Raw genomic sequence first — 22513 nt, 5'->3', positions numbered from 1 at the left:
ATAAAACCAGTGACTGCTTCAGAGGACCATTTTTGCTAGAAACTGAGGAGAAAAAGAAGTTACGAAATTTAGTGTACTAATATTCATATATCCCATCCTTGACCTTTGCAATATACCATCTTAACGCTCTTAGAGGTGACTCCAGGATACACGTCTGAAGGTACACGGAGAGGTACAAGGAGAGGGAGAAAAAGCAATGTCTGCTGGGGGTGAGATTAGTCTTTGGGCTCGCTGGCTCTCTACCAGGACAGGGCTATGCTGTCAGGAAAGCTTCTTAAGACTCAGGCTGTGCTGCAGCTGTGGCTCCCAAAACTACGGGCACCCTCTCCAATTTAGCTTTGGAGCCTAAGAAACTGATGCAACTTAAATGTTTTGTTTTGTTGCCCCTATATCGAAGTTAAGAACCTCATAGTATCTTAAAAATGTATCTTTAAGACTCAAAAAACTCAGTATGATTTTGATTGGTAGAGTCACATTTGCTTATAGAAGCATCTCTTCTTCACTGATGTCACTGCATTTTTCTATTCTCAATAATAAGGAAAGAATACTAACCCCAACTGAAGATGTATTAAAGATATTTTCACGAGACATTCATTTCATACTCTTGACCGTTACGCTACGTGATTACTATCACGCCTATTTAACAGATAAGAAAACTAACCTTTAATCCTACGTTTTTAAACCTTTCAAATTTTACATAATTTCCTAGGGCCAGAAAAGTGGTAAATGATGGACTGGCCATAAAGAAACCCAGGCAAGGCTCCTTCCTCTATGCCAAGCATTCTCTGAACCATTAGTCCTGTCTACTGACAGTATTATCTTTCCAGATGTTTACCAGACAGAATCCAGTTAAGTTTGAAAGTCACAGAGAAAAGATTCCTTCAGATAACTATCTCCAAAGGCAGTCCAGGGACCACTGCATCAAAATCCACTGAAGCACCTGTTGGACACACCAATGCCTGGCCCCAACGCCAGGTCGGTTAATTGAGAACTGCAGGTGGGTCTCCAGAGACTGCTTTTTAACAAACTCCCCAGGTGATTCTGCCGCACATGACAATTTGAAAACCACTGCAGGCTAATTCTCTGCAAACTTCTACTGCTATTTGGAGTTTCCAATTTGACAAAATTCCGTCTTCTCATGGAGGGTCACCTTCTGCATTGCGGAGTCTGTGGAGGAAGGTTACAAAACGCCTCACTCCCCTTGAGGGTTTCCTCTCTGGAGTCTCACAATCCCTAACATGGGTCCCTGGGAACCAGCAAAGCAGGTAAACATGACCAGCTGAAATGAGAGATCATTACTCTGTGCCTGCTTGCACTCCACATGGCTCTAGATGTCTTCCAACATACAAGTCTCATTTCAACCCAGAGGCCAGCACTACCAATTCACAGCTGGGGGACCCTGCCAGAGAAACTGACGGACCTGTCTGAGTGACACAGCTGAAGGTTAGCCAACCTTTCAATCGATATCTTCTCTAACTCAATGCATTTCCTTTATTCTGTTCTCCCCAGGAATTCCTGCTACCGAGTGTTTAAGAATTAAGGGAGGGAGTGCCCTGGTAGCCTAGTGGATTAAGGATCTGGCAGTGGCTGGGGTCACTGCTGTGAAGTGTGTTTGATCACCAGCCTGGGAGCCTCCATGTATCAAGGATGTGGTCAAAAAAAAAAAGACTTTGGGGAAAAAACTTTCCAAATGTCTGGGGCAGACAAGTTAGTCAAGTTTATTTTTCTAACTGTATATTTAGAGTATTCCTCTTAAAGAGTAATTCCTCTTATGCGTACGTTAATAAAAGTCAACATCTAAGAGCACAAAATAATGGGTTCCATTGGGGGTGGCGTGGGGATCAAGAATCGTCTGTAAGGAAACTACCAAAAACGCTCTCTCTGTGACGTAACTAAGATGAAAACTACATAAAAGCAGGCAGCTCACAGGCCCATCCTGAAGGTTTGAGAGTGTGTTAGGCAGGACCCAACAGAAGTACAGGTGCCACTCCAGACACAGCAGGGCCTGGCCTCAGAAGGCTGTTTTCCGTAACTACATGGATGCAGGGAAAACAGGCCTGGATGGCAAGTAAACCATGTGCTTTTCAAACACATAAGAGGGGCCCACAGCCAGATAATCTGCCAGGAGCTGGTGAGCAGAGTCTGACCTTTGCTAACCTCCTGCTGCCGAGACAAAGGGAAATGTGTTTCTCTCTCTCCCACCTCCCAGACTACCCCGGACTCCAAAGCATCTGGACCCTGAGTTCAGACTGCTTCGGGTAAGGGCTCTGGCATCCGCTGCCCCTGGGGGACACGCAGGAGGCACATGGGATGACGGTGGGCACCAGCCCTCTCAAGACAAGACTCTCTATCTCAGTCCCCATTAAGAAATCAGCAACTAGATGGCTAACGGGTGGTTGTTTTAGTTAAAACTAAATATTCACACCCAATACTGCCATGTACGCCATCATCATTAGAGACTTTAGTTTTGCTTAATGTCCTGTTTCATCACTGCTCTCTGACGTGTGTGCAGCAAGACAGGGATGAAGAGTGTAGGCAGTGAGCAGCGGGAGGAGGAGGGCCTGGGTGACAAAGCTCCCAATCACCGGCGCCAAGGTCATGATGCAGGTATTGCACAGGACCCAAGAAAAATATTTCTTTCCCACAAAAATCATGATGCAGATAATGACGTGAATAGCTGAAAAGCTTCCTAGTACATACCGGGCAATAAAAAAGAAAAGGGCTCCATATTAGTATTTAAGTCAGAAGTCTATTCATGTCAAACATTATGAATCTGGCACTTGTGCAAAACAAAACCACTGCTGTTAACGAGGCATCTTCAAAGGAGCAGGTACTACGTTCAGGGCTAAGGCATGTGCTGTATCCTTTAATCCTCAGGCCCTTGAGATCTAAGCCTTGTGGCCATTTTTTAAATGATCAAATAAACACAAGAAGTCAAGAGACTTGACCCTCGTCACAGAGCGATTACATAGCAAGGCTGGGAGCCCAACCTAGGTCTGATTCCAAGACCCACCAACATCTACTATGCATGGAGAGAGGTAGCTTGAGGAGGATGTTGCCAAAATATTAGCAGTAGCTCTCTTCAGAGATTTCTTTTGTTTTCCAAAATTATTAGAAAACATTCGGAAGCCGGCACACGTTAATTTTAATATATGAAATAACAAAGATATTTTCATTGGAAGGATAAATAGGAATGAAAAGCATTCTCTCTTCCGCACATATCAATTTCCACCCTAAACAGTCCAAAAGTAATATTTAATCTTCAACTAAATATGAACACAAAAATATATGTGAGAAGTTGCCAAAATATTAACCATTGAGAGGAAAAATCATATTCAACTTCTGAAATTTTTTTGGATTAGTCCATTAACAAAAGACCACCTGCCTCCAGACCCTTGTTCTTCTGATACATCCTACTTTTATCACCAAACATTGTCTTTCCTACTCCACTACTTTCAATGGCTCCTCAATACCTAGCAGAGCCCAGAATATCCCTGAGACTCATATCCATGATCAGACCCCACCCTCTCCTTAGGCTGATCTCCCACTGCTCCCCGGGGTAAAGGCTACATTCCAGTTACATGTACGTCTCTTGACTTCTGGAGTGTTCCATCTGGAATATCTTCTCAATGACTAATCTCTACCAAAGTCCAACCATCTTCCAAGGACCAAGACGGAAAAGCCAAAATGGAAAATCAAGTCCACTCAATAGATTTTTCCTACAAAGGGATGCACATAAGAAACCCAAGGACCAATACAAAGAATGGGCCATGTGAAAAAGCACCAAACATCATAAAGCAGTTTTAAAAATTTGCATAGCCAAGTGACAAACCGTATTTCCAAAGACTCTTACCATTAATTGTAAGAGATAAAACGATATGTGGCACTCCACCAATTAAGCAATGACTCCAACGCTGGAATTTTTATTTTCTAGTTATCTAGAGAACACTTTTACATTTATTTAGGTATTCTGTGCATGGGGAAAGAGAACCAAAATACACTGGCCAAAGTATTCTGAAAGTGCTTTACATGGTCAGAATCTGACTCTTTTGAATTGCGTGCCACTCTGTTAGCGGGTCTAGGCTTTTACATGATACCGTCTACGTTTCCTCGTGGGGGACGCACCATTTGTTACAGCGCTGGGTTATTGTCTCCAAGATTTTCCTCCAATCAAGTGACAAGCCACTCTCAATTTGTGATGCACGCACCCAGCCAATGAATTAAGTTGCCAGCTTTCTCTCTGCCATATGGCTGAGAGCAACTGTAAGACGTAGCCCGAACGCAGAGGTGTGACAATGTGAAAAAAAAAAAACAGGTTTGTTTTAGCAAGGATGAAATCTGGGGCTTGAATAAAACACACAAAGTCACTTGGGGAGAATGCAAACATTGTGTACATTAAAAAAAATGACCAAAGAAGAGATCTGTAAGAGAAGCCAGTTTTTCTCTTTTTAGTTCAACGTCAGGATCAATGTCGTGGACCAGCCCTATTTCGGCTTCTGTCACATTGCCATCGGACCCCTCTCCTCCTCTTCTGAGTGTTTCCTCTCCACTGATGGCCTCTGTGGCATCAATAAGAGTCTCCAGGAAGAGAAGCAGGCCGCCTGCACATCTTAAAGAAGCCCTTCTTTTTTCTCATGGTACCTGCGGTGTTCTCTTTGAGCAGGCAAAACCTCGAGAACCTGTCTAATTTGAGCTACAGACAGAGCCACAAACTTGTTATGAAGAGGACCGAGTCATTAAAAATAATGACGGCATACATGAGTCTGAAAAATCCTCTTTTTTAAATAAGTGGCCATGTTTTTTAAGCCTTTTCAAATATTTTTTGGTAGTGAAGTCTAAGTCACAAAAGGCTTCTTTTTTTTTTTTTTTGCGCCTTTTTGCCATTTCTTGAGCCGCTCCTGCGGCATATGGAGGTTACCAGGCTAGGGGTCGAATTGGAGCTGTAGCTGCCAGCCTACACCACAGCTCACGGCAACGCCGGATCCTTAACCCACTGAGCAAGGCCAGGGATCGAACCCGCAACCTCATGGATCCTAGTCGAATTCGTTAACCACTGAGCCACGACGGGAACGCCAAGGCTTCATTTTTTATTCAATTCCATAACTAACTACTCAACACTGAGTGGACCTGCACTGGTTTGGGGATTAAACTCCTAGAGAAATAAGTTCCTCCTCAAAACAAGCTCTTTCAACTCAGCGTAAGTGGAGAGAAAAAGCAGCACACGAGGCAGGCAAATATCACATCTGTTTTCTAGACTAAATACAAACCTTTCTGCTTTTCCCTTTTCTTTTTTTAACATTTGTAAGGAAGGGCTACAAGAACAATGTACCAAAATGTCAGCAATCTAAAAATTAAGTTGTCAGCTTTTTCTCCGTACCTCAAATTACCAAAGAATTAGTGCTTTGGTGCTAATAGAAGCTTACAGTTCTAAAGTGTGCAATTTAACCCATCACTGTAAAGTCTAAGAATGCAGCACAGAAGACATTTCAACAAAGTGAGCTGCAGACTGTGGTACCTAATTTCAACTTCTCCATTTGTGCCATTCTTGCCATCTCCTTGCCTTCCCTTTGCTTTGGAAATGTGTTCTGGAATAGCAACACAATTTGATGAGAACTGCCCAGAGCTCCCATATGCATAACACACTCACATGAAAAAAGGACAGTCATCTTACCAAGGAGGTGGAGAAAAAGCTGGGGCATCTAAGGCTGTCCTGTGGGTTTTCTCTTCCTTATGCTCACATCACACTGGATTCAGAAATCACCACTCGAAATGTACATTACAGCTTCAGATTTCAGACTTCCTGTTGTAACTGATTCAAAGCTAACTTGGGTGAACCCTGCCTGTGATCATCTCTGCACTAGAATTCTCAGTTTGGATGAAAACGCTAAACTATAAAATCATTTGCAAATAAAGCAAAAACTTAAACAGAAATCAATTACCCCAAAATCACTGCAGATATCATCTACACTTCTGAAATCCCTCGCTTTTTCCATTTTTTCCAATCACCAACCACAAATGCATCCCTTAAAAATATATTGGAAAGAATACTGCCTCCCCAGGAGACCATATCTTGATAGACACCACACACCTTTAAAAGACAACACTAATAACCTAAGTCAAGAATTTAAAAAGAATGCTATTTTGGTACAAAAAAGAGAGCAAGACATACACCGACTCCATGCATTAACATAAACTCATAATTTAAGTATAATCTTTAGATGACCCTTTTAAAAACATCACAGTATTTTCTTCAATAGAAAGAACAGTCAATGATTCAACGACTTCTACTGCACAAAAACCCTCTTTTCTTTCTTGATCTATAAAACACACTCTCCCATGCAGTCTTGCACCCACATCTAATGCTCCAAACAATACCTTATGGTGCAGTCCAACTTGACAAAGGAGAGTCTCATGCATTTATCAGGCCAAGTTACAGCCAGCAAGATGCTTCAGACGGTCTGATTTTGCCTGCCCCACCCTTGTTTCCTCTGAGCCATAGTGATGTCACAACACCAGGCAGGGCAGTGACTTCACTGCTCCAGCCTCCGCTTCTGAGCGCACAGTTCTTTGCAGCCAAGGCTAATCGAATGACAGCGAGCCCCCCAGGAGTGTCTGATGAATTCCCAACAAATTAGCAGCTAGGGAGCCTTTGGAAAGAAACAGATACTGCACTGGCACCACTAAATCAAGTGGTACCAAAGATAAATTTGACTCATGGTTTTCCATGGGAAGTCTGTAACCCCTAATAAAGCTACAGAGGAAAACTGGGGTTGGATACTTGGAAAAGGCTCGAGATGAAAGATGCCCAGGCAGTCGAGTGCTTAAAAATTCTCTCTCTCCATTAGAGTCAAATTCTCACGGAAAAGAAACATCTTTATTTTTCAGTCCACTCTTAGAACTCTAGTTCACTGAAGAGTATGTGAATTCTAATTTTGTGTATTTTAAGGCTTTTGTAAAAAATCATTAACTTAAAAGATAACTCTTCGTTTTACAACACACAAGAAAATACAGTGGACAGCCTGTCCCTGCCATACTTAATTCAATACACAGTAAACCCATAAAGGATTCACAAAATACTGACAATTTCACATCTCATGGTACATAAAGGGTTACCTCTCTTCTACTGGAGTGGCCCCTTAATGCCTTGGACCCACCAATGTTTCAAAACCAATGTATACATAAAATAAAACCAGATTAAGAAAAAAATCCCAGATCTCCTGTTTCAACACGATTCAAAGCTGGCCCAAGTCCAAGCACTGTACAGGAATTGACAAACTGCTTTTAACCTCAATCACATTCATGCAGTAGAAACACCTTAAAAATTAAATGTAAGTATTTCACTGAGACAGTGACCTTTGACCTGTCTTCTCAATCCTTTACCTCCAAAGGAAGAGCAACTCTTCTCCTTACTGATAAATCACTCCCAAAACACGTTCTGTTTTGCCAAAATCATTTGCCTAAAGTGTATTAGCTACATAAACTGTATTGCAGTAACCAGTGCATCTGGTATTTTGCTTTTCTAAATCACCAGAAAATCATAATGCAAATGAGACTATTTAGTATTCAGCTATTTTATTTTCATTAACTGCCTTCTGAAATTAACAAATTAAAATCAGCCTTCTCAATGTAGGATTTATTTCCTCTCACAATAACTTTGTTACTCCAACTAAAGTTTTAAAAGTTTGATGCCAAAATTAACATGCATTAAAAAAAAGCCCTGTCTGAACCCAGATATAAATCACCTCCCGTTCCCAAGAGTTCACTCAAGCCTGATGTGCTCTTTTCTTAATAAGGCTTTTCAGCTTAATTTGCTGTAATTGGTGCTGCGTTCAGAGACCCCAGATCATAAATGGAGTTTTATCGTTTCTGTTTCCTTGAGACTTTAAAAATCAGTGTAAAATTCAAAAAGAATGTCTTCAACACTCGGTTTGATGATTCTTCTTCTAGGAAAATTAATGCTATCAGGAGAAACTCCAACACACACCTGGCCGCCCCGGAAAGCCTAAAATGGGCCAAAAAAGGGGACCGGCAGAATTTCTGCAAAAGCAATTCCGCAAGACTAATGTAAAAAAAGCTGAGACACCGGCTTCAACACGTAACGCAAGCGCCGCGTTAGCAGGACTGCCTGGCCCTCTCAGGATTTCTCAGGCGGGCCTCCACGCGTAATGAAAACCACATGTTTTCTTTATCACTCGATTTGTTCTGCAACAATCACTTCCCAACTTTAACCCCAGCCTGGAACTGGAGGAGAGAGACCCCCTAGACAACTTTGGATCTGGAAATCTGAAAACCGAAAAGGCGAGAACGCTCTCGCGGCAAAGGAGCACAGAGACAATTTACTAGGTAACCACACCCACCGCATTGCAGAAGCCGTGAACTTGGCGGGGGGGGGGGGGGGGGGAGGGAAAGAGGGCGAGATAAGAGGGCAGATCTGAAAGATCCGAGAAAGCCGGCCTTCGCGGCAGGAGCAGGGAAACACCCGCCAGGAACTGACTGAGACCCCGACTCCCGCGGTCCCCAGCCCCGGTCTCCCCGCCCCCAGCCACCGCAGAGCCGCCCGCACACACGCCTCCCCACGCAGCTCAGCCCCGCGGGCGCCAGGTGAGCAGCGCCGCCCGCCGCCCCTCGGCCCCGCAGGTGCCCCGGCCCCGCGCCACCGCTTTAGACCGCCGCCTCCCCCTCCTCCCCCGCCTCCCGGCTGCAGCCCCCGCCGCCGTCCGGGGGCCGCCGCCCCACTTCGGGGAAGCGGACAAGTTACATAAAAGCGGCCGGCAGCTCCCAAGCGGGGATGCTTTGTGCGAGCGCACCTTACTCGCCCCGCGCCGCGTCAGACCGCGCAGAGAACCGGGACCAGCCCGCCGCCGCCGCCGCCGCCGCCGCCGCGCGCCAAGCCCCCCCTCCCCGCCCCGGGCGGCGCCGCAGTGTCGCCCCCGCGCCCCACCCCCACCCCCCCGGAGGGGTCACTTAAAACATGGCGCCCGGGACCCGGCTGGAGAAAACGGACCCAGCGGGGTCCCGGGGAGCTAGTCACCCCTCTCGGCCAGGGCTCCAAGGCAAGAGGCCCCCAGGCCGGAGGCCCGATCGGGCTCCGCGCGCCCGGCCCCGCCGATGCTGCAGCGTGGCAGGCGGAGCGGGTACGTCCCCGGGAGCGAGGCGCGGCGCCCGGGCTCGGCCCAGCAGGGGTCCCCGCTGGGGTCCCACCGGGCGGGGGCGGGAGGCAGAGCGGCGCCAGAGCCACGCGTACGCCGCGCAGCCCCGCGCCTCGCCCCCGGCCTCTGGGGCGCCCCGCGCACCTCGCGAGCCCCAGACCCCTGGAATCCCCCCCCCCGCCCCGCTCCTCAGGCAGAAAAGTTACCTGGCTGGGCCGGGGGCCGGGCGCGCCGCGGCGTGGGCACCGGGCTCGGGCGCGCGTCCTCTCGGCGGTGCGCGGAGGCTCGGGCGTGGGGAGGGAGCCGCAGACGCGGGCCGCTTGCCGTGCTCCCCGCCCCCCTTTGCAGGAGACGCGGAGGCTCCGCGGGCTGCGGCGGGGCACACGCCCAGGGACTGCGCGCCCGGCCCGCCGCGGGGGAGGGGGCGCCGCGGGACTTTAGGACAGTCGCTGTGACTGCCTTCACCCTGGCGCGGGGTCAAGCTTGGGCACGACGCCTCCTGACCGCTGCCAATCGCGTTAGCTTTTGGATTTCCACTGCGATTTTTGCCCGGCTCTCAATCCGTCCCCCACCCCCTCCCAGACACCCCAGGGAAGTGGGGGAGGGTGTTCCTTACCTTCAGGTGAGTTATTTATTGGCTTAGGAACCGCAGGGTGGTTTTTTAAAAAACACATCCCCCTCTCTTTTCGAAAGAGAAAAATCACATTGGCGGCGTTTTGCACAGGGTGGGTGCCCCAGAAATACCAAGTTAATGGAGAAAACCTGAATTAAAGCCTGAAGGAGGTTTCCTGCCTTTGGACAGCCTCTTCTCTCCCACCCCCCTCTTCCCCTCCTCCTCACCTTAAACTTGCAGTTACTGGTGGTCTCCTAGTTTCTCAGCTTAAAAGGGAAGTCATTATTGATAACGCTTCCCACTGAAATGGGGGCGGGGGGGGGGGGGGCAGCGGTGAACAAGGATTTGCAGGCAAAAGAAATTATTCCTGATCGGTTCACAATATCGAAGCTCTAACCATGTAATCAAGGCACATTTATTAACATGTTTAGGGACTCTCCAAATACTCCTAGTCATCCCTCCAGGAGCTCATCGACTCACAGGGAGAGAGAAACGGATTTAGAGCATTGCATTTACTATCTGGTGCCAAAGATATGGTGCAGAGTAAATGGTTTTGGGGGATCTTCTGGACCTAGTCTGTCAATGAGGCCCCTGGAAGTGGGAAGACTTGGCCTGAGGTCCCAAGACAGGGAAGATAGATGGCAGCAGAAAAGGACAAGGGAACCATATGCAATATCCTGTAAGAAACCACCATGGAAAGGAAGAAAAAGGAGAGGGGGCATTTTTCAGGTTGTATAAGAGAGAAGGTTGGAAAATTGTGGTTGCTCTGTTTCTGTGGTGTTTATGGACCCAGACCCATATTCTATAGAAGATGTACAGCTTTGGGAAATTTTGAGGAAGAAAATGTGACTTAAGTCATGTTATAGGAAAAAATATTCTGATGACACTGTAAAGACTAGAAATCATGGGCAAATACCAGGGCTAATAGGAATTGATGATGGCATTGTCCCAAATACCCGAGATGACAAAGACCTGAACTGTTTTGCAAGTGACAGATCATGGTGACAGTTCAAATACTGGATGTGTCTGGCAATTACCTGCGTTAATTTCCTATCAGAACCACAAGAGTGTTAGAGACACATACCTCTGTACAGATGTGGCTGTGTGTTGCACAGAAAATCTGTGAATAAAGAAAGGATTTATTTTCCCTTTCTGTGCACACACTGAAGCACTTGCCTTTAAAAGTGGCCTTGACCAAACTTGTTTACAACATACACTGCATTGGCATTATCATTCAAGACACAGATGGTTTCATATTTTCATTCATTTGATTGCCATATATATTTTTTAATTGGAAGCAAACTGTTTTCTCCCTGATTCATGAATCTTAATCTTTCTGGTGAGAAGGAAAATCAGCAATAGTGTATGAATGTCTATTTTCTTGGAAGAAAATGTTTGAGTACTAAATATTTTTTAAAGTCCCTTGCTATTTATCCTCATACTGCATGGACTTAAAATATGGAGTAAAAACCATACTGCTTCATAGTCTAATAGTAAATCTGGGAAGCAATTATTATGAAACCTTTTGGATTTCACCAAGGCTCTCTGCTCTTCTGTTTTGCTTTTCCTAGCACACATAGGAAAAAGAAAGGCCAAAGGAAAATTCATGTGCACCCCACAGCTAGCTCACCAGTAACTTGCCTGCATTTCTGTAGTGGATGCTCTTCCTTCCACCTTGTTAATATCATGCCAAAGCCACTGCTAGTCATCTGTCTCCCCTCAGTGCCTCACTGGGTACATTGCAAGCAAGCACTGAACATTTTTGCTAAATGAATGAATGGATGTCAAATAATGAACTAAGTTGTCACTTGACTCTGAGGGTTCCATTTCCTCACATGTAAAACAGGACTCTTTCTGAAATTCCTTATGTTTCAAAAACGATTGCGTGCCATAAAATAGACATTATCACATATATAGCCATATATATATACACATACATATAGCAATAATGAAAAACTTACTACTTAACTCTTATCAGGAAGTAAAATAGAGTTCTTCCACATGGAAAAAACGAGTAACAAAGTAGACAGCAAAGCCACGGTACCATTATAGTTGGATTTGCTTTCTCCCATAAGAGACTAATGTCACCCTGCATTCCTCTGTCAAAAATAAAGCCACTGTTGGAGTTCCCACCATGGCACAGTGGGTTAAGAATCCAACTACAGTGACTCAGGTCCCTGCAGAGGTGGGGGTTTGGTCCCTGGCCCAAACCGTGGGTTGAAAGATCCGGCATTACTGCAGCTGTGGCCCAGATTCAGTGCCTGGCCTGGGAACTTCCTTAGGCCGCAGGTGCAGCCAATAAATAAATAAAGCCACTGGACCCCCAGAGAATTTTTTTTTTTTTTTAATTCTCAGGGTAAGACCCCTCATGGTGCTTTCTCAGTGGGTTTCAGAAAAGTAGTTCTTGGGCCAAAGGAGTGCCTTTCACACAGTCCCAGAGTTAGTGCAGAGTTGATTTGCGAACTCAGATTCCGGATTTTCTGTGTTGACACAGGAAATACTGAAATAATCCATGAAATGTGGGGAAAGAGTCCACGACCCAGCCCAGGTCTCGGGTTGACCGCCGGGGTCTCTACCGCCACAACTAAGGCTTACCCTACAAGGGGCTTCCTGAAATTGCTCTCTTGTAAACAAGGTACATCACTGAAGGCCAACAAGCCGTCCAGAATTCTAGCCGTGGTATAGAGCACAGGGACACAGCTAACCGCAGATAAGACAGGTATCTAATTTTCATCCCAAGCTATAGCAGCAGGATTTCCCATGAACCTCCTTCCAACCACAGATGTCAACAGCGTACCGACTCCTTGGTACCCACTGGTGCTCTGCTACCCGACAAGCCTCGCCAGCTCTGGCCCGAGAGCCACGGCAAGGGCAGAATTTGCAGGTTGTGCTACAGGCTCATCTGCAAGACTCCAGAAAGAGGTGATGGAGAGTTTGTCGAGTGAACCCACTGGTACATTGCCCTCCAGCACAAGGATTGGGAGGGTATTGAGACTTGAGCAAATCCTACAAATGTGGCCTCTTTAATAAGCATGTGACACTCATTCACTCTGTCCACAACCTCAGACCACCCTTCATTAAAGCGCTGGGATATTTTTTAAAAAATCTCTGTATTCTTCAGTTCTTTAAATAGACTGTTTCTCAATGTAAGTTGCCTTAGTAAAATGTTAACAACACTTGCAGTAACTAGTCAAGGCTTATTTTATGCTCAGGATAATGTCAGGCACCTGAATTGCATATCAAGTCCTTGAAATGAGGACACAAAGTCTTCAGCCACGGCGTTACCAGGGACCATAAATAAGGGAAATACAGGGATGAATGCATAATTCAAAAGCAACAAGCTTATTCTTCTGAAATAAAAATTCATTTGAGAGTTTCTAGGTTCTAAGAATAGTGTCAACTGAACAGCTCATCAAGGCTTCCAGATGCTTCCTTCATTCTGAGTTTGTATACATCATTTCAGGGGTCTGTATACATGCAGAGCACAGATGCAAAGTGAAATTTTAAAATGCCAGTAAGTACAAATGCAACACAAGATATACAAAAATACGTACATATGAGAGGAAACAAATTTAGACCTGCTAGCACATCATTTTAAAAGACATTCCTATTCATTGGAAGTCCATATTTGTCTCCTGTCTTTGTACACTTGTAAAAATATTAGTCAAAAAGGCAGAGCTCTGGGAGTTCCTCTTGCAGCTCAGTGGTAACAAACCTGACTAGTATCCATGAGGATGCTGGTTCGATCCCTGGCCTTGATCAGTGGGTTAAGGATCTGGCATTGCTGTGAACTGTGGTGTAGGTTGCAGACGAGGCTCGGATCTGCCGTTGCCATGGCTGTGGTGTAGGCTGGCAGCTGCAGCTCTGATTCGACCCCTAGCCTGGGAACTTCCATATGCCGCAGGTGTGGCCATAAAAAAGCAAAAATAAAGAAGGACCAATACATATGTAAGTTTCATTGTATTTAAGTATACCCATGTTATTTTCTGATTTCTCCATTTGTAGTATTTTAGAAAGAAATCTCAACACTTTTAAATAGAATAACTACCTTCCTTCCTCCCTCCCTTCCTTCTTCCCTCCCTCCCTTCCTTTCCTCTCTCCCTCCCTCCTATCCTTCATTCCTTCCACCATGCTGTGCAGCAGCTTCATGTGGGATCTCAGTTCCTAGATGAGGATTTGAACCAGAGCCTCAGCTTTAGAAGTGCTCAAGTCCTAACCACTAGATAGACCACTACGGAACTTCCTAAATAGAATAACTTCTAACAAACTTTCTAGGGTTATCCTTATCCTCAGTTGGCTGTTTTTTGGTTTTTTGGGGGTTGTTTTGTTGTTTTTTTAGGGCCACACCCGTGGCATATGGAGGTTCCCAGGCTAGGGGTTGAATCAGAGCTACAGCTGCTGGCCTTTGCCACAGCCACAGCCACTGGGGATCCGAGCCTCGTCTGTGACCTACACCACAGCTCACAGCAAATGCTGGACCCTTAACCCCCTGAGCAAGGCCAGGGATCGAACCTGCATCCTCACGGATACTAGTCGGATTCGTTTCCACTGTGCCACAATGGGAACTTCCCTGATCCTCAGTTCTTAATAAAATGTAAATGCTCAGCAATTCTCTTACCCTTAAGTAAAAATGAAAATCCATTAAGAATATTTTATATTTGGGGAGTTCCCGTCATGGCGCAGTGGTTAACGAATCCGACTAGGAACCATGAGGTTGCGGGGTCGGTCCCTGCCCTTGCTCAGTGGGTTAACGATCCGGCGTTGCCATGAGCTGTGGTGTAGGTTACAGACGCGGCTCGGATCCCGTGTTGCTGTGGCTCTGGCGTAGGCTGGCAGCTACAGCTCCGATTAGACCCCTAGCCTGGGAACCTCCATATGCCGCGGGAGCGGCCCAAAGAAATAGCAAAAAGACAAAAAAAAAAAGAAAAAAAAAGAATATTTTATATTTGGGCATTTTGTATATATCAGCAAAATATAAATAACGGAAGTTGGTAATCAGTCATATTAGAAAATTAAACTCCCAGGCTGTTCACAATCTGAGACCATATTGATACCCCAAGCAGATGATCACTGTGGGATCTCAGTTCCTGGACAAGGGTGATGCCAAGACACAACGTTTTAATCACCTCCCCCAAAAGACCTAAAATAAATGCCAGCAAGCCTTTCAGTCACCTGTAAAGCTAAAAATAATCCTAACCAGCTATTATATTTCATTCTAATAGCACTCAACAAAAATTACTCAAGGAAGAAAAAAATGGTAATAAGACACAGTCAGATGTCTGGTTTTTTAACTTGTTGACTCTTGTCTCCAGGTTTATATACTCCTTTTTAGGCAAAGGTGCCATAGTTAACTTTAAGAAATATGCAGTTATAACTACCCCAAGAAAAATGTCAGCTTTGATGCTTGATTTGATTCTTGTTTTCCAGGACTTTTATTTTCCATTTCCAGTTGCTTCCCTGTACCTGCACATTTAACGGTGTGGGTACAACTTGAAAATATGATTCCACTCTAGTCTACAGCTTCCAGGATGTTCTAGGAATCAATGAAAACGTCATTAGAATATCTGTGTGCCTTGAAATAAATCTAGTGCTTAATAGGTCAAAGCCATCTTAAAGAAAGCCTCTGCTATTGACTCTCTCCTGTTCAAGATGTTTATCAGGCACTTGTCAGAACATCCAAGGAGGGCTTCTCTGTGGGTGATACAAATCTGAGAAGGACGCCAGAGTTTCTCAATCTGGGTTGTTTGTGAAGAGTTTACGTTTTCTATTTCCGTGTCGACAATGGTCTTGGAAAGCAATAGAAGTACTCGCACCACTGAGATTCCCTCGGAGTGCTTGTTAAGAATGTAGATTCCTGGGTCCAGCCCCAGAAAACACCAACTAGGACCTGCGGGGTGGGGCCCAGAGAGCAGGCACTTTTTCATCTTTTTAGGGCCGCACCCACAGCATGTGGAGGTTCCCAGGCTAGGGATCGAATCAGAGTTATAGTCGCTGGCCTACACCAAAGCCACAGCAATCCTTAACCCACTGACCTAGGCCAGGGATCAAACCCAAGTCCTCATGGATACCAGTCAGGTTCATTTCCATTTGAGCCACGATGGGAACTCCGAGCAGGCACTTTGAACAAGCTCCCCAGGTGATCTGAAATCACACTCAGGTTGTAAGAACCACCAATCTGGGTGGCCATTGTATGATAATGACACAAGTGACAAAGTTGATGTGCTCTTCACACAGGTGTTTCATAGAAGTTTGGACAGAGCAAAGCGAGAGGACAACATCATTCAGCGATGCAGGTGAGCAGAACTGTAGGGGAGTGACACCATAGCAGTCAGCCCACATTTTGCCCGAAGAGTTACTGCTTGGATCCTGTTTTTCTATGCCTCAACTTGTGACAGTTCATTAGCAGTAAGTATAGTAATAAATAACAATGAGAGATTGTTCTGTCCCCAGTTCCAGCAATAATTGGATTTGATGCCCATTTAGCAAAGATCGCAATAACATTACAACTCTGACCTTAATTTCCAAGTGCACAAAACATCTTTACAAAAATTGCCAAGGGGTGTCTCATTAAAAAGGGAAATGGAGAGCTAATTGTTGGCAGTTTCGGTTCTCAGGTCAGAGATTTGACTCCCAAACCTAGCAAAGAGAACTTTGTTATTCATGCCCTCTGCTATAACATGCCTATGGGCAGACAGGGATCCCCTGTGCTGATCAGTAAAAGCTAGTGAATCAAATTAAGTAAACAAATTGACCAGAGGCTACATCTTTCTACCCTTAAACACAACATGAGAGATTTTATTTCAGAAAAAAAAAAAAGATCATTAATCCCATGACTATGTTGTTAATTGCATAGGTCTTGTATTTTTCATATCAATTTGTAGGATTAGTTTGGTTTTATAGCTGATGAGACTTGACAGCATGAGGAATTTATATCTAGTTTAGTATACATATATATTTAAGTAACAAAAATAGCAAACATGGAGGGGCTTCAGAAATATTTCCTTTCATTAAAGGGATGTTAAAGAATGAGATTTCAGCTCAATAAAAGATAATAAATTCTAATACGGATGAGCTCTCTTATGCCCATTGAGCTTGCCAGCTAGAACGGTCATGGGCCCACCAGATGACATCTGTCAGTAACGCCCCCAGAAGAGATTCCTCTATCAGGTGGGCACTTGGGCAAGGTCATATTTAAAGACCTGTCCACCTCTGATATCAAACTCTTTTCCAAGTGTTTGCTACCCAGGAGCCAGGGCTTGCCAAATTCTTCACTGTTAAGGAAGCAACTCAAATGTTGACTTCAATGAGATACTGAGAGAGAGAGAGAGAGGGATATTTACATGTTGCAGAATAACCTACAAAACTTTTCCATTGTAGGTTGAATTAACATGTCATTGGTTCAGTCCCCTTTCTCCTTGAACCCGAGGACAATTTCTACCATCTTTCCCCTTCCTGTGGGTCCTCTCCAACCCATCAGCTCTAATGCACTTGTCCCACCCTTGCTCTCAGACCATTCTCTCTGAATTAGGTTTTATGGAGCTGTGGGAAGTGGATGAGCATGCTGTTGTTTGAGTCAAGGTATAAAAATGCTACGTGAGAAACAATTATACTTCTAAACATTTCTTTCTGAAAAATTTCCAGGTGTTCCAGCACCAATTCTTAAATTATTCCACTGTTTAACAAAATCAAGCAGGCACACATGTGCCACATTACATACATGATCATGAATGTCATTATGGCTTGAGGAATGGAGTACTAAATGACTTCTTAAAATTGTTGGGTAGCCGTGAGCTAATTTCATTTTCTCTTGATATCAATATCCATTGAAATATTCCATCCGTTTTCTTTCTTATTAAACTAGAGCCATGGTTCTCAACTGTGTGGTGTACTGGAAGGAGACTTAAAAAAATAACAACTGAAGTTTACTATCATGGCAGGGTGATAGATACATGTGGGCTTCTCATTATAATTCTCCCTGCTTTGTATATATTTGAAATATTTCACAATAAAAAGTTAGACAGATTAAAAAATAACTAATGCTTGAGATCTACCCCCAAACCAATTAGCCCAGAGTCTCTGGGAGTGAAGGCCAGGCATCAGTATTTTCTGGCATTCCCCAAGTGGTTTTTAAAGGTAGGCAGAGTGGGGAAGCAGGAGTAGGAGAAGACCAAAATGCAACATTAAATTGAATATTAAGAATTCTCCAAAAGAAAGATGCCAAAAAAAAATTGATAGCAGCCACCTATTTATATCTTCAAACAGAAGCTACTAGATTAAACATGCATGTACCCATTATCCACTATGAAGCTAGTTGTTTTTCGAACACATGTTCAGTTTCCTTGGCAGTGTCTGCCTTCAGATTTGTTGATAGTCACACTCCTTTGGGGGAAACTCATTTCTGCAACTGGCTGCCCATTTCATAGTAATGTGTCAATAAAATGCTGGCATATTTAACAAAACACATAAAGAACTCATAACACTAAATATCATGACTGGAATTTCAACAACTCTTCAAACACCCCAAAGGAAAAATATCATTCATGGTTTTATTCCAAGTTCCCATGTGAAGTACAGAAAATATACTTGAGTACTCATGAGTGTCTTAGGTGGTGGATGATGAAAGATTCCATCATGTAATCAGAGTGGTCTCATAAATATAATCTTAACATTTTATGAATTAGAGGAAGCACTTTCCCCCAGGATTGTTTACGCCCTGGAATTCTGCATCATGGTGCCCAGCCCATGGATCATTATTTTCACAAAGATCCAAAATTTACTGAGTATTTACCTTGTGCAAAGAACTGTTTTACAAGCTAATCCATGACAATATCTCATTTCACCATCACCAGAGCCTTGTGAGATAGGTCCTATGATCGCCCCTATTTGACAGAAGGGGGAAATGAAGCATAAGCAGGTTCAACAATGTGTCAAAGGTTACACAGCCATGACAAGTCAGCCATGACAAGTAGAGCCAGAATACAACCTTGGGTAGTTTGACTCCCAAGCTAGACCCAAAAGGCCAAATGTACATACACCCACACTGAGACATACTTGATTAAATCTCATGAAATCACGAATATTCAATTGTGGTTTTTTTTTTTTTGGCTTTTGATATACTGCAAAGAGAAAACACTGCATTAACTATGAAGGCAGAGAAGCATAGAGTTAAGTAATGACTATTTCTGCTACTACAGACATATTAGAAAACAGGAAATGTCCATTGAAAAGTCTCTAAGGAACACGAATATAGAAAGAATACTCCAGTTGTTTTTAGTCTATGAAGATACTAAAGGAACTTAAGGCAAATGCTAATAAAATATTATTTACTTTTCTTTAATAACTATTGTGTTCCCACACTGTTTTAAGTGCTTTATATCCCTATTATCTCTATTCCTCATAGTTCTATGAGGCAGGAACTCTTATGATTCATATTCTAGAGATGATAAAAACAGAGGCCACTGAACAGCTAAGTAACTTGTCCTGGTCACACTTTGGGACTTTGGGAAGTCATGGACCACACAATTTTATTTTGGAGCCTGTGCTCTTAACCACAATACTCAGTTGTTCCTACAGAATTCCGTATGTTCAGCTGGAATTTTTTCCTTTGAAAAGGAAATATCAAATTCAAAAAGCTGTACCACACATGGAATCCATGTAGAGATGGATCTATTTTATTAAGAAGAGAACTCCACTCAATTTGAATTTGAGAAAAACAGCCAAGAGGAATAATATTATCCATTGGTAAATCCTAATGGTTCTACCTTCAAAATATATCCATAATCCCATCATTTCCCACCACACCCACTGCTAGTCTTCTGGGGCAAACCATCATTATCCCTCTCCAGTTTCCTACAAGAATGTTGCCACATCTCTCTTCTGCCTCCCTGGGACATTTGTTGTCATTCTCTAAACAGAAGATATTGTGATCCTAGTAAAACAAGTGAGATCACATCACTCATGTTCAACGCCCCCAAAGGCCTCTGGACCTGCATCCTCTGCCCTCACTGTTCTGGCCACTTCTCCCAAGCACACTCCCTGTCTTGTTCACCCTAGCCTCCTGACAGAGCCTCAGACAAGACAGGCACAGCCCACCTTGGGGTCCTCTCTCTGATATGCTGACATCACATCTCCTTCAAGACTGCTCATATGCCACCTCCTCAAAAAGCCCCTGCTGACCTGATTGAAAACTGATCTGGCTAGGCAAGCATTTCTACTGCAGCATACTACTCTACTTTAAAAAAATAACCACCGAGCATACCCATCATTTCCTTGCTATGCTTACTGTCTGTTCTCTGACATTCTCAATGTGTGTTCCGCAAAGGCTGGAGTTCTGGGGTCCTCTTCCCTGGGTGTCCCAGCCACAAAGAACAGTGGCTGGCATAGGGAGGGCTTTCAAAATGTGATTGTTGAATGAAAGAATGAAGAAAGCAGCAGGGATTATAAAATGAGACTATGGGGAGAAGAGTGATTAGAGGGACAGAAAGTACAGAATTACAGAGTGAGGCTGCCCAGGACTGGGATTAGACACCAGAAGGGAGAGATTCGGAAGGAAGAGACTAAATAGAAGAAGGGATGGATATGCGGTAAAAACATGTGCAGAGGTATATGCAACACACATCCCCCCTGCTCCCCCAACCCACTGGTGGAACTGATTTGGGCAGAATTTCCAACTACCCTAAAAGGCTTCCCATCCTCACCCCTGAACCAAGGTGGATGACACCAGCAGGGCGAATCTCCTGCCATATCCATGAAGAAAGTAAAGAATCCTGAAGCCACCCTCCCCAAATGCCACTTAATATCAGAGGATTTCAGGAGCCTTTGTCTCCTCAGGACCAAAGAAAATACAACAGGAGCCAAGTAGAACCCTCTTCACTCATCTGCACAAACCAAGTCAATGACCATTGCAGTGGGAATTGTCCCACTCGCTGGAGCATAGTGTCCAGGCTTGGATTATTTTTTCATATCAATGGTTACTATGGTGATATTTATACAGATGTAGCCATGATTAGGCAGCGAATACTTTTAAGAGGTCGCTGGAGGAAAAGAAGGTGTAATCCACCTTCTGTCTTCACAAATCACTCTCATCCCACTTGCTCCCAATAAATGGCTCACTTCTTTTGATTTCACTTGGCAGGCCCACGAAAGAGTCTTTTGATTCTGTCATTTCCAGCTTGAAGCTGGTACTGTGTTTTTCCATTTGGTCTGCATTATGGTTTTATTCATTGATTCACGGCACCTTTTTAAAGGTCGCCGGATAATTCCTCCCTCTGCCAAAAAACATTTCCTAATCCTCAGCCTCTTCCTCCACCAGGGCACCCAAGTTCTAAGGCCTCCCATCCCCTCCAGAAGAAGTGTCTGTGTAGTACCATTGCCAAGTTTATGCAACAGCCATACTTTAAACAAACTGTAGGAGATAGAGTCTCTCAAATGTTCCCTCCACCCCACATCATTAGAGTGCAAGCTCTGGTGGGGGGAAGGTGGTACCTCTTTCTCACAGTTTTACTTCCCAGTATGAGTAGGGTGGCACGTTAACCCTAAAAAAACCCCTGAAATAACTCGTAGCACCAGGTACTGCAGGGCTGAGTGGATGACTCCAGCATCTCCATGGGTTAGAAACCCGTGCTGGCTTCCTGGCCTCTTCCTCCCTCTCAGCCCCTTTACAAGCTCTATTACCAAAACTTTGCATTTTACCTTAATCTGGATCTCTGTACATCTCCCCTCCATAACCTCCATCCTCTAATAATCTCTTCTTGGGTCTTCAGTTTCCCAGACACTAGTGAGCTCTTAGAGACCTAGGGGGATGCTTCGAACTTCCTTGTCCCACTGTTCTTAAGGCAGGGCCAGCACTTCCTATTGCAGCCCACCTCCTGTTGCTGGACTCCTGAACCATGCCCCCTTCCTCTGCTCTGGTCAGACTGGCTCCCTCCCATCACTTTTCCCCAAATTCCCTAACTGGGCGATATATTCTCATTAAGGGCTCCAGCATTGTCACCGCTGCAGTGAAGCACTGTGTGTGTGATTGTTTGGTGAACTGCCACCTCTCTTCAGGTGAGGACCAGGGCTGCTTCTGCTCACTGCTGCATCCCCATCATGCACACTGCCTGGCATGTGGGAGGCACTCAGTTTATACTTATGATAAATGAGTGTTGGGGGACTGCCATCATCAGAGACAGTACAGTCCATGAGGGTTGGTGCCTGCCTGCTTAAGTGGTGGCGAGGGGCTTACAACTTCTGGATACAAAGGAAAGGCAAATGCATAGACCCAGACTCAACGAGGCCTTTTGGATCTTGGACACTTAGGCAAGGCTCCCCATGGACACTCAAATAGTTGTCCATATTGTTTGCAAACAGGGACCGGGAGGGAACTAAAACCTTGCCATTTACCCTGGCCATGTGGCAGGAGTAGGAACAGTTGGTGCCTGAAGTGCTGCCCATACAGTGGCGAGGATGATGCAGTTCTTCCTGGGCCCAGGGCATCAGGGTCTGGGCATCACCACTGACTCATGTTCGTGCTCTGCATGTCAGGGAGCAATCCTGTTAGAGGAATTAAAGGGCAGGCAAGTAGGAGCCATTGGTACAGACATCGGGGATGGGCTGCAGGGAAGCCTGGTAGACAATGAGTCTCTGTCGGCCCTGACCCTACATGCTGGACAGATCATTGGCCCGGAGTCAGCCCACTGGCTCCTCCAGGCCCCAGAGCCTAACCTTGGCATGGGCCACTTTGCTTCATCTCTTTTTATCTACTTTCTCA

General features: G+C 44.8%; 1 protein-coding gene across 12 annotated transcripts in view; it reads right to left on the bottom strand.

Moving 5' to 3' along the window:
- EPB41L3 (erythrocyte membrane protein band 4.1 like 3) overlaps positions 1-22513 on the bottom strand; it is a 188690-nt gene that overhangs the window by 142095 nt on the left and 24082 nt on the right. The window contains exon 1 of one of the 12 annotated variants that reach the window (XM_047793768.1): positions 9356-9622. The exons of 9 other annotated variants lie outside the window; for them this stretch is intronic. The gene's annotated coding sequence lies outside the window, so the exon portion shown is untranslated. Of the gene's footprint in view, positions 1-8807; positions 8866-9355; positions 9623-22513 lie in introns of those variants that run through there. 2 more of the 12 variants (XM_047793780.1, XM_047793770.1) reach the window with 2 other exon arrangements.

The sequence above is a fragment of the Phacochoerus africanus genome, chromosome 8 (assembly GCF_016906955.1).
Source record: "Phacochoerus africanus isolate WHEZ1 chromosome 8, ROS_Pafr_v1, whole genome shotgun sequence".
Classification (NCBI taxonomy): Eukaryota; Metazoa; Chordata; class Mammalia; order Artiodactyla; family Suidae; genus Phacochoerus; species Phacochoerus africanus.
This window is presented reverse-complemented; position numbering and strand designations above follow the sequence as displayed.